General features: G+C 41.1%; 1 pseudogene; it reads right to left on the bottom strand.

Moving 5' to 3' along the window:
• Positions 1–2,923: 2,923 nt before the first annotated feature.
• LOC112976850 lies at positions 2,924–10,693 on the bottom strand (annotated as a pseudogene).
• Positions 10,694–10,959: the final 266 nt, after the last annotated feature.

The following is a 10,959-nucleotide window of genomic DNA, read 5'->3' on the forward strand; positions in this document are numbered from 1 at the left end:
GGAAGGAATCAAGATCTGCAGAGCCACTTAGCTCTACCTGTGCCATTTTAACTTCACTGTTGATGCAAGCACTGTCATAGATGGATTTTGTTTGCATTGATGCTTTTGCAATGGTTGTGCTTCATATGAATATCTATCTATGTATGCAAAGCAGAATGTCTGTGGGCAAACTTAATCCTTCCTTATCACCCAGGTGAAAATAGTTCATTTTCATCCTATGCACACTGAAGTCAGGGCAAAAAGCTCCTACCAATTCAGAAGTGCAAGATCAGGCCACTAACCCAGGCTGAGAGGAAGAGGGACAAGGATAGGCAGACTGAGGATTACGCAACTAGGACAAATAGTAGTTGTCATGTGATTTAGGTGACTGGTCACTCACTAGAAGTTGTCAAGTGGCAATTTGAAACTTTCACATTTCATTACAAGCTGTGAGGCCAGTCCTGGTCCAGAACCCATTACAGTTAGTTCTGTCTTACACAGATACAAATTTAGCCAGATGGGCTACTTAAAAAAAAAGCTAGTTGACATATTTACAAATTTAAACAAAAGGATTTGCAAAGATGTTCAGTAATCTCATCCAAATTTCCAACTCAGTTCTGTTTTTTAAGCTGTCTTGAATTATGAAAAAATCAAGGAAAATCAAAACACTTGAGTATCACTCTGGTATGAAATTATTAGTGAAGCCCTCAAAATTGGTAACTACAAACTGAGAAAGCTTATGTGAGGGGAAACTCAGGTCAGGATCTGTTTATGATCATCTCACGTATAGGAAAATGAGCTGAAATCATTAGATTTCTTTTTAAACACAGATAATTTAGCCAGCTGTGGGAAGAGTTATGCTCTACCATAAAACCAGGGGGCCAAATGCATTGATGATTTAAGCATCATAGGGACATAAGTGACTCATTAAGTGGATAGAAGTAATAAAACAGCTTTACTTGCACTAAGCGTACAATGCTGGAGAGGCCTTTGGTGAAACCCTGAATGTGAGTACAGTGTATTTGATACACAGCAGATTCTTTTCCCGTCTCACCAAAAAAAAAGGGAAAGAATGGAGGATTCACCCAGAGGTTTATTGTTCAAAGCTCTAAAAATAGTAATATTCTAGTATTCAAGAGCAGCACAATTTATTTAGTAAGTAGGGTGGAGAAATACTTGGCAGGAAGAAAAACAGCTAGCAGAGAGATGTAAAAAAAGCTGTGCATCTCTTTTCATATTTACCAGTGAAAATTCAAAAAAAAAAAAGACTACTTAAATCAATGGAATGACATTCATAATGTATTACTGTGGTAGCATAAACAAATCCTTTCTGTTTGTGTTTGAGGGGAGGAGGGCAAGGAATGGAAGAATACTGGTTTATCTTAGACGTGTATGTAGTAGCTAAGGAAGAGGCATATAGCATATGCATGCAGACCAGTGATGCACAAGCTGCATTTATTTTGCATAGCCGCTGAATTCCAAATTGGTACAAAGCACACAATTTTTTGAATACACCCATTTTCTAGGTACAGGCTAGTATATAATCCTCTAACTCCTTTCCGGAGGAGTTAGGCCTGTTTACATTTGAGGTGAATTTGTCTTGGCAATAGCAATGTCCTGAAGTTACCAATTTTAAAGCTAAAATTCTCCTTTAGGGGCTTTCTGTAAAAAAAAAACACTACTGCATAATAGTATTTTTAAAACAAAATGGAGAATGCAATAAATAAATACTATTTTATAGTTTAAAATCTAAATTTAGGATTTCCAAAAGGTCTACCAGATCAAAACTTTAGGGGTATTTAAATACCTGTAGATGAATATAGGGGCCAAATTCTAGCTTTTTAACCAATTTAGAAGCCAAAGGGTGCCAATAACTGATGTGATGAAGTCAATGGAGCTATGCAGCTTTACCCTAGCCAGGGAGCTGACTCTGTAAATTTTGTACTAATACAAGTAGAATTCAGTCATGAAGGTGATTGTTTATGGTGGTGTGAATCTTTTTCACCTTTAATGAGAGACTAAAATAATAACAGTTATTACAAACTGGAGAAAGAAGTTAGGAATGCGAAACTTCAGTCCATTCTGGCTATTCAAAAATGTGGCGTCTCTAAGCAACAATGACAAGATCCTCATGCATAAAAAGTTTTCTTTCTGGTGTTATGAGAGCAACCAAAGACAAATAAGTGTTCCAGAAAATGGTCCATGATGACTCTCACTACATTAATTTCTTGTTTAGGGTGAAAATACTTGAATGACAGACCAGAGACTAATAATGCCTTCTCTTTAGTTTCATAACAGTGAAAGAAGAGGCAGCTTTTCATATATAATGTCCAATTTTCATCTTGTTTACACTAATGTAAACTGAAATCATCAGGCCTATATAGCTGTAAGTCACCCTAGTCCTGGTGGGAGCATCTTTAATAGGAAAGGCTGGGATGCAGCAAACAGGAGAGTGCATCCTGCAGTTCCAGTAAGCTCCCGGCTTCTCCTGTTACCTGGACACCACTCTCAGGCTAGAGGCACTTGACCCTGCCGGATCAAGGAAGATAAACTGAGATGGGCTTATGAATGGAAACAAATCCTTTGTAGCCTAAGAAATGAGCCAAGGAGTCATGGTGGGATGCTAGACCTTGCAAAATGAGCTGACAGATGGAGGGGCAGGAAGGGATCCTCTTAGGCTAATTTCACAAAGGCTGCTATGTTGATGACTATTTGGCTTGGATTTGCCTCAGCATCAAATAAGTGAACTCCTCAGTACTCTAATCCCTGTTTTTAGGTATTTTCTTTTCTCTTCCTAATTTGAAATATTTTAATGTACCCAAGAGTCTGCACAAATAGCTCTCCCACACCCTCTCTAAATACATTTTCTTCACACAGTCATTGTAGAAACAGCCGAGAATGTGCAAGTTCATCAAACTGTGCTCACTCTCCTCTTTGGTTTTCTTTAGGTTAGCTCCTCCTGCTTTCCCCTAATGTAGGTTTGACAGTGGAAGTGTAGGAAGAGAGTGATAAGGCTGAGAATGTAGAGGAAGACTGAAGTGTTGAAGCCGTTGGGGAACGGGCACTCTGTGAAGAGTTTGTAGGAAGAATGAGCAGCAACGGCCACAGATTGGCCCTGAAGGAGGGGGAGGAAAGAAGCAGACAGATTAGGGATCCTACATAAGGCATACCCAGACTGACCATTTAGCCCAGCATAAAGAGCATCACTCATACTAGTTGTGTCCTCAACCCAGAGTACCACCTGCATGCCTTGACAAACTTGTCTTTTGAGCTCAGCAGTGTTTTGCACAACACAGAAGGATATCACGTTGAATCTTGCCCACTGCTAAAAGGAGCAGGTCTGGAGTTCAGTCTGTCCCATGTAAGAACAGACCATAGCCCTTGGGTCCCTCCTCTGCGACTGGCCAGTAATTCTGTTTTGGAATATGGAAACTAAAGGTGGGAGACTCCTCTCCTCAGATGGCAATCAGATCATACCCATAACCACTGTGACTGGTATTTTATAGAAAGGAACTACAGATGCTACTTTTCTTCATTTGAACTTGCCTTGATACCCTGAATTAATGAGTTCTACATACTGAGAATACGTTAAATAAAAACTGATGTCCTGTGCTATATTTTGCCTTACAAATATCTTTTGATTTCGTGCTGCTCTTTCTTGTTCTGGTTTTACCATCCAGGATAAATAAGAGTTCTGGGCCAGCCTTCTGTGCATGACTATTTTACATCTGCTTCTCTTCGTTGGTAACTACATACACTTTGTTTCCATAATCTCTGTTTGTGTGGAATTAACTCTCCCACATACTTACTGTAATTATTGTCCTTGCCTAGAACATTGCTTTTATGCTTTATTTTTGAAAAAACACTGAGTGGAATTGTCAGGATTTGCCACCCTTTCAGAGATGAGGGAAAGAAAATCCAAGGGGATTCTCCACATAGGGAGTAAAACTCACATTTATTTTCTTTAACCCCTCTCTGTTTGCCTGCAGTTAGACATGCCCTTCCTTTTTGAAGAAATGGAATGAAAGCTGCCCGATTTTCTGCCCTACCAACAATCCAAAGCTCTACCAAGTTATTGCCCAACACCTCAAAATCAAGCTGCTCCAGAGAAGAAAAGGCTGATACATACAATAGAAGAGAGAGAAGTCTAATTTTTAATTTTTCTCTCTTTTCTTCCCATTATGAAAATGGAGCTTATTAGTTGGAAGCTGATGTGGTCACTGAAGGCCTCTTGGTAGTTTCCTGAGAGTAGTATTCAGTACATATAACTGATCAGTTCACCTCTCATAGTGGGACATTAGGACACCTAAGAACATGATCATTTCCACAGGAAACAAACAGAAAGAGTTGAGCCCCCACGGAAGGGACAGAGACAGAGAGCAAGGGCCATCATACCCAAGAAGTGAAAGTGCAGAGATGAATACATGGAATTGATTACCAGCTGCATGATGGTTAGATAACGCTTCCACCACAGGTAATGCTGCCTCTGTGGTCCCAGGCTTGCCAGGGCATAATATGCATACATGAAGATGTGTACAAAGGAGTTCAACATCCCAATAAAGAAGGCTGAGGAGTAAAAAGGTCAGGATGAGCAAGACACACAAACCATTCAAGATTAACCTTGCAATGAGCTGACATCCACAGTGATAATGCTCTCAAAATACATCATGTTACCCATTTGTGTGAACCTTCAATCTAGTGTCTGCTTAGGAAGTATTTCGTAATCTCCCTGTTCCCTCCAGTGTATGTCCATCCCATATCTCATTTTCAGAGAACTTCAAAGGCAGAGGAGAGAATTATTGATCTGGCCTAAGCATTTCAAACCATTCTGATGTCAAGACCATTTAGCCAAAGCGATTTCCCCCCAAAATAGTACCAGTAATCCAGCTTTTTCTGTAGGACCTGCCTATAATTGTTTAGTATTCTGTGTCAGCTTCAGACGCTTCTGTGTAGGTGGAGCAGAAAGAAGCAGCAGTCTGGGTACAGACTAGAAAGAGAAATAAGCTGGATACAGTCAGAAAGGTGCAGTCAGAATCGAGGCTGCTGAACTTGGCCCAGCTGAATGGGAAATAAAGGTCTGGGTGAGGTACAAACAGACCTTGTATATGATACTGTTGTTTCTGTTTGGACAGGGAATGACTGGCACATTCTTGTTACGGATGAGACAGTGAATATAGCAGTCTAAATAGCCCAAAGAACTGAGCAGATGGTATCCACTGAAACTCACATGTTTTTCATACCTTTGGAAATAGGTGAGATTCCTGCCTATCAGTCACCCCATCTGCACTGTTTATGTTATCTCCAAAGCACAGGAAAAACTGAAACACACAGTGTCCACAGAAACTTACCTTGTCCCCCAGGCACATATTTGACCCCTGACCACCAGCTGAACAGCATTATGCCATGGTGATATACATGCAGGAAAATCACTTGTTCTTGTTTCTTGCGCAGAATAAAGAAAACCTGAAAGAAACCAGACAAAGGAAAGTCTTGAGCTGATGTGTTTAGACAGAGGAAGATATTACACCAGAAGGTGATAAGAATAGTTAGTGGTGATTCTGGATCTCCACAACCTCATTTCTTCTGTCATTTATTAAAAAACAAAATTATGATGAAAAGCAGCTGCCCTTGCTGATGAGAACACAGAGAGGATGGGTGAACCTACTGGCAATAGGTCTAGATGGGCTCCACATGCTGATTCACTATGCAGACAGTGCGTTGTCAACTAATCCCCCCAAAGAGCACTAGACTGTGGAGTCCCAGACAGGCCAGAATACAGCCTTCCTTGGCAGACCAAGCTGAGAAATGGGATTCCCTTATTAGTTCAGGCAACTATTTGAAATATAGGAGAACACCTAACATGCAAGCTATAAAATGGTTCTGCCTTCACGTGAACTTTTGATTTCACCTGGGATACAAACCTTTAACCCATAGCTTTGGAATAATCTGTGGCAGCAGAAATACCAGGCCACATGCATATTTGCAGTCCCTTTACTGCATAACTAACCACTATCATATGTCCAGATGAGCAATGACAGCTCCTGTCTGGAAGCAGATATTCCAGCAGCTTTAATCAACTAGTAACTAAGATTTTGGCAGACCTTCTGGCAACAGCTAAGGTAAAAGCTTCTCCCCTAGGGGCTGTTTGTGGTTTAAAGGGAATGTCCACCTACAGAAAGGGTGCTGAGGAGTGGAGCATGTATACAGGCACTGGGATAGAGACTGGCAAACTGGACATAGGTTCAGGAATTTTATTTTTTTGTTTGCTTGGAAAGAGGCTTTTGAGGAAGCCTAGCAGCATGATATCCAGTGGCAGTGCTGGACTCTTGCAGGCAAAATGTCTCTATGTAGCAGTACTCTGAAGCTGTGCCCTCTTCTTTGACAGTGTCAGCTGTATTCCCACAAACAGGCAGAGCAGAACACATGAAAAAAGCATTTAGTGAAAAGCATCAACCAAATCAATACAGGATCAACCCAGGACATTAGCTTTTGGCACTCTGCCCTTTCCTGACGAGGGAGTGATTTATTTCAGAGCACCAGTTCTGCTATGGAGCAGAGTTCCCCCTTACCGGATCCAGCAGCATGAGGGCTTTGGAGAAGAAGAACCACCGACACACTCTTGCCATCTGCCGGCCAGTACGAGGAAACGCTGTTAGATCTCAAGGCAAACTCACTGCTTAGTTTTACTGCCTTAGATTTTTAACCACTGATCCATGCAGTATGTGAAAGCTGCCCACCTGGGATCAATAGCTAAGGTGAAAAACTAAGTGGGTCTTTTATGGCTGTTGCTTCCCCCAGAGTAGGCACTCAGAAAGGAGTCTTGATTTGGGGGGAGGAGAAGCGTTCAGTTAGAGTTTTAGTAGCTTTGGCTGGTTAGATGATTTGTTTGCTAAGTTGTTTCTTCTTTGACAAGGCAAAGTGAGCTGTTTAACAACAGTTTCTAGCCTGATGGCAAGTACCTGGAAAGCTGAAAAGCTAATTTCCATGCTTTAATCTGTTTGAAGTCTGATTTTATCCAGAGGCAAAATATAATAGTTCCAAATTCAGACAGAGACAAAAAATCATGCAGTGTTTTGAAAAGCTGCGGGTGGTGGGTCCTAAATCCTCCTGTGATGGCCAAGCAAAAAATAGTTTTAGCCAAATCCCCCAGTTCGCAGAAATTTTGAGTGAGATTTATGTCACGCAAATTTTAGGATATAAAAATTGATTTTCTAGTTGACAGTAATCACCCAGAATCCTTATAAAATCCATGGAGCCACATATCTTTCAGAGGTAATTTGCAATACTTATATTAGACCTCTCTCTTCAAATGGTAGGATCACCCTCTCTCCACTGATCAAAGAGGGAACTTAGATGGTTATATCAAATGAGGTGATTAATCTCTAGAGAGCTAAAGCTAAGTGCAACCGTTAAAGCAGACAATTTAGTGCAATAAATTTTCAAGCAAATAAACTGGAGCAAAATGCTTCCTAGGGATGCAAATTGCTATTTACCAGCAAAACAATCTGCATATCGAGAAACGGAGCAGGGTCTAAGGCAAGCTTTGCACAGAACTGTACAATCCCTCATTCCTAGTTCACTTCAGCTGTAATCCACTGGCTGGCACAGGTAGCTGTAGTTGTCCAAAATTGAAGTTACCAGAAACTGAAATGAAAGAAAAGCAGTAGAAATCCATTTTCTGTTCAACACCATCTGTTCCAAAAAGATGTACATATTAATGATAAAGGCCACACAGTCTCAACCTAGCATTCACTAACTGAAAATCCATGCAACTTATGTGTCTGAGCAAAAAGTAAAACCTGAAAGAAAGTACTTCATGTCCTTGTTGGAATGAGAAAACAAATATTCAGTTTGGTCATGTTTGTAACTCTTCATGCAATTACTGGAGTGCTCAAAAATGCTTTAGTGGGAACAGTGAATTCTAGGCTTCAGAATTTCTCTGAAAATAGTGTTTTCATTTGTAAACATCTCACAACTTGTTTTGGCTGGTTGCATTTGCCTATTAACTAGAAAGCCAAAAACTATACCAAGTAACCAGTATAACTGAACAAGCATGCATAGGCAATCAATTTTCATACCTGTCCTCAGATCTAGTAGTATTTCCTCAAAAAATTTGCAATTTGGTTTAACTCAACCTAAGAATAGTGCCATCAGTTTAACTGGCAAATTTATTAATATCAAGATGTTTATCAAACCTGTTCAGCCCTACTTATCTGAAGAGTATTCAGTGATGTACATAAAATAAGTCAGTGGGTCTCATCTGAGAACACTGTAGAAATGTTCACGCATTAAAAACAAGCAGAAAGCAATGCCATCAACACCCATGGAAGCAGGAGGCTACAGTACACTTGATACTCTTGGAGAGGATTGTGCAAGTCTGGAAAAGAAGTTCCCTCATTTTCAGAGATGAGCCCGGTCTGAGACAAAATGAGGAGTCCTCCATATGCTCTGTGACCACCTGTGAGATTCCAACTTTTAGCTTGTTCATTAAGTAACCTTTCACCATTAATTTTATGAATAAGAGGAAGACTGAGAACTGAGAGGAAATGAGGTGTGCTTTGGTAACAATTCATCACTTTCAAAAGGGTAGTACTGTCCCTCTTGCAGCAAAATGCGGATGTGTCCAAGTTGGCTCCTACTCCCTCCCTTAGGGTTCATCATCAAAGCTGTTGAAACGGCTTTGGCTTTCAAACACTTCCCGAACGCTTACCCAGAAGGGGATAATCCAGTCTCCTCACCTCATAAAACATATAGCTTGATAATGTCACCATAGCGAGGTTGTAGGTAATCAGCAGACCTTTCAGCTTCAGCAGTTGCCGCTTGCACATGAGGCAAGGCCCCAGTGCACAACAAAGAGGTAGAAGACAAAGAGAAGGGTGACTGGAAGTGGAGAGTAGACCAGGGGCCATGGGTCTGTCCTTGAATCTGAAAAGCAAAACACACAGCTGAACTTGGCATGTCTTGTATGGCAGATATATTTCATTGCTTCCCTCCTACATGTCCTCTGGCAGTAAAGTGGTATTTCATGCATCTACACAAAGCAGATCCACTGCTTTTCTTTCAGCTTGGGACTCCATGTGCCAACCTCTACTAAAAGGCTTCGACACTACACTAGGGCTGGGGCTGTAGGACCTAAAAGAGTCCTCTGCTGAGTGCCAGCCTTTAGCTGCATGTTGTTGAACAGGCCTTTCCTGTCACAAGCTGGACTCCTCATGACAGGCTGTAATACTGTCCCCAACAGGAGAAAAGAAGTAGCTCAAGACATGTTCTGCAGGGAAGCACAGAACAAACCAATCAGTTTCGGGATCTGCGAGAGCTTAAGTTTTTAAAGCACAGTAATAAATTGCTTCAGTCACAGAGGCTACTTCTTCTTTTCTCCACAATATTCAGGCCATCTGAAATTCTTCATACCCTTCTTTTTATGTCTACTCATAGAGTGGTCTCCCTTGAAAGCATACAGTTTCACTGGAAAATGACTAAACACGTGTCTCTCTTAAAACTGCTCTTCAGCCCTTCAGGAAACAGAAGTTCAACAGAATTTCTGTCCCGCCACCTCCCCCAAATCCTAGGGGAAAAATATCCTAGTTCCCATTCACACATTCTTCTCCTCTTCCCAATGTGGTCACTGCTCTGCTAAACTCTCTCAGCATCTCTCCTCGCTTCCTGATGCGCCAGTCCCAAGTCCCAGATCCCCCCTCACTATTCTAGCCCTTGGATCCTCACAGAAATCCTCTACTGAAAATCAGTTCTTAGCTCACTGGTAAGTTACATCCCCTTCCTATGTTCTTCACAACATTTTTGCCAGTGGGCCTCAGGGTTTTTTAAAGACACCGTTCCTGTCCACACAATTCTGTTAATCCCCCTTCCTTCTAAACCTGCAAAATCTTTACTATTCATGCTATGGTCTCTCTGTTAAGAGCTCTTTGATATTCCAGTTCTGGATTTGACAGTCTGTCAGAAGTCCTGAATCCCAGCTTAGACTCTCTTCTGAAATTCAAGTCCTGAAATATTTACAACCTATGCATGTGGCCCCGTGTGCTTCCCCTGTCAGGGCCACCATACAGGCCTGTCATTCCACCTTCATGCCAATTTGTGACATGTTCTTACATTTAACTCTGGGGATGCCACAGTGATCTGCTAAACTGGACCTGCAGAAACTCTAGCTACTGAAGTCCTGAGGTCTCCTAACTGAAAAGAGAAAAACCCTCAAACACTGAGCAGTGGCTTCTGTCAATATTTCATTAGATATCAGATTTTACTGGCATCTTTATGAGTTTAAACCTCAAAGTACTAACACTTTGTTCTTACTAAGGTTTCCCATTTAAAAAAAATCACTTTTTATAATATTTCATATTTAACAGGCTGTCCTGAGCACGTCTTGTTGGTCAGCCCGCCGTTGTATGTGAGACAGAAAGTTGCCAAGAGTTCCCCACTATGGACAGGGGAAATCCCCCACCCCTTCAATCCTTACTATGATCCTGCTGGAATTTTGCTCATAGGTATTTCAAGACTTAAAGGAAGTTCATGATCATGGAGAGGGAAAAGTGAAAATCTGCCCAGTGAAAAAATGTGCACTTATATGAGGATCACTTTCCTTCTAAGTTTGTTCTTGGTGATCACACTATTGATGTGTAAATTCCTATTTAAGGCACCTACCTCTGCTTTGAAGGACCCAGTTGCAGTATTCCTGAGTTTTCTGCCAAGCTGAAGCCATCACAAGTTCTGGAAAGAAATCAAAATGAGCATTCATAGTCAGCGCAACCCCATTTATCCTAGTCTTGACCGAGTCCTGAAAAAGGAGGCTCCTTAGATAAAGGATCAGGACTACAGCTAATGAAAAGCAAATATTTTGCTCTCTGTAGAAACTGAAATTCTGGACCAGGATTAGAGTCATGTTTAAAAAAGGGAGAAAAAGAACCCCCCTGCGATGATTAACTTTCTTTTTATAACTTCTATTTCCATATTTCAATATCTTGTTGA

The sequence above is a fragment of the Apteryx rowi genome, unplaced genomic scaffold (assembly GCF_003343035.1).
Source record: "Apteryx rowi isolate R43461 unplaced genomic scaffold, aptRow1 scaffold_771, whole genome shotgun sequence".
Taxonomy (NCBI): Eukaryota; Metazoa; Chordata; class Aves; order Apterygiformes; family Apterygidae; genus Apteryx; species Apteryx rowi.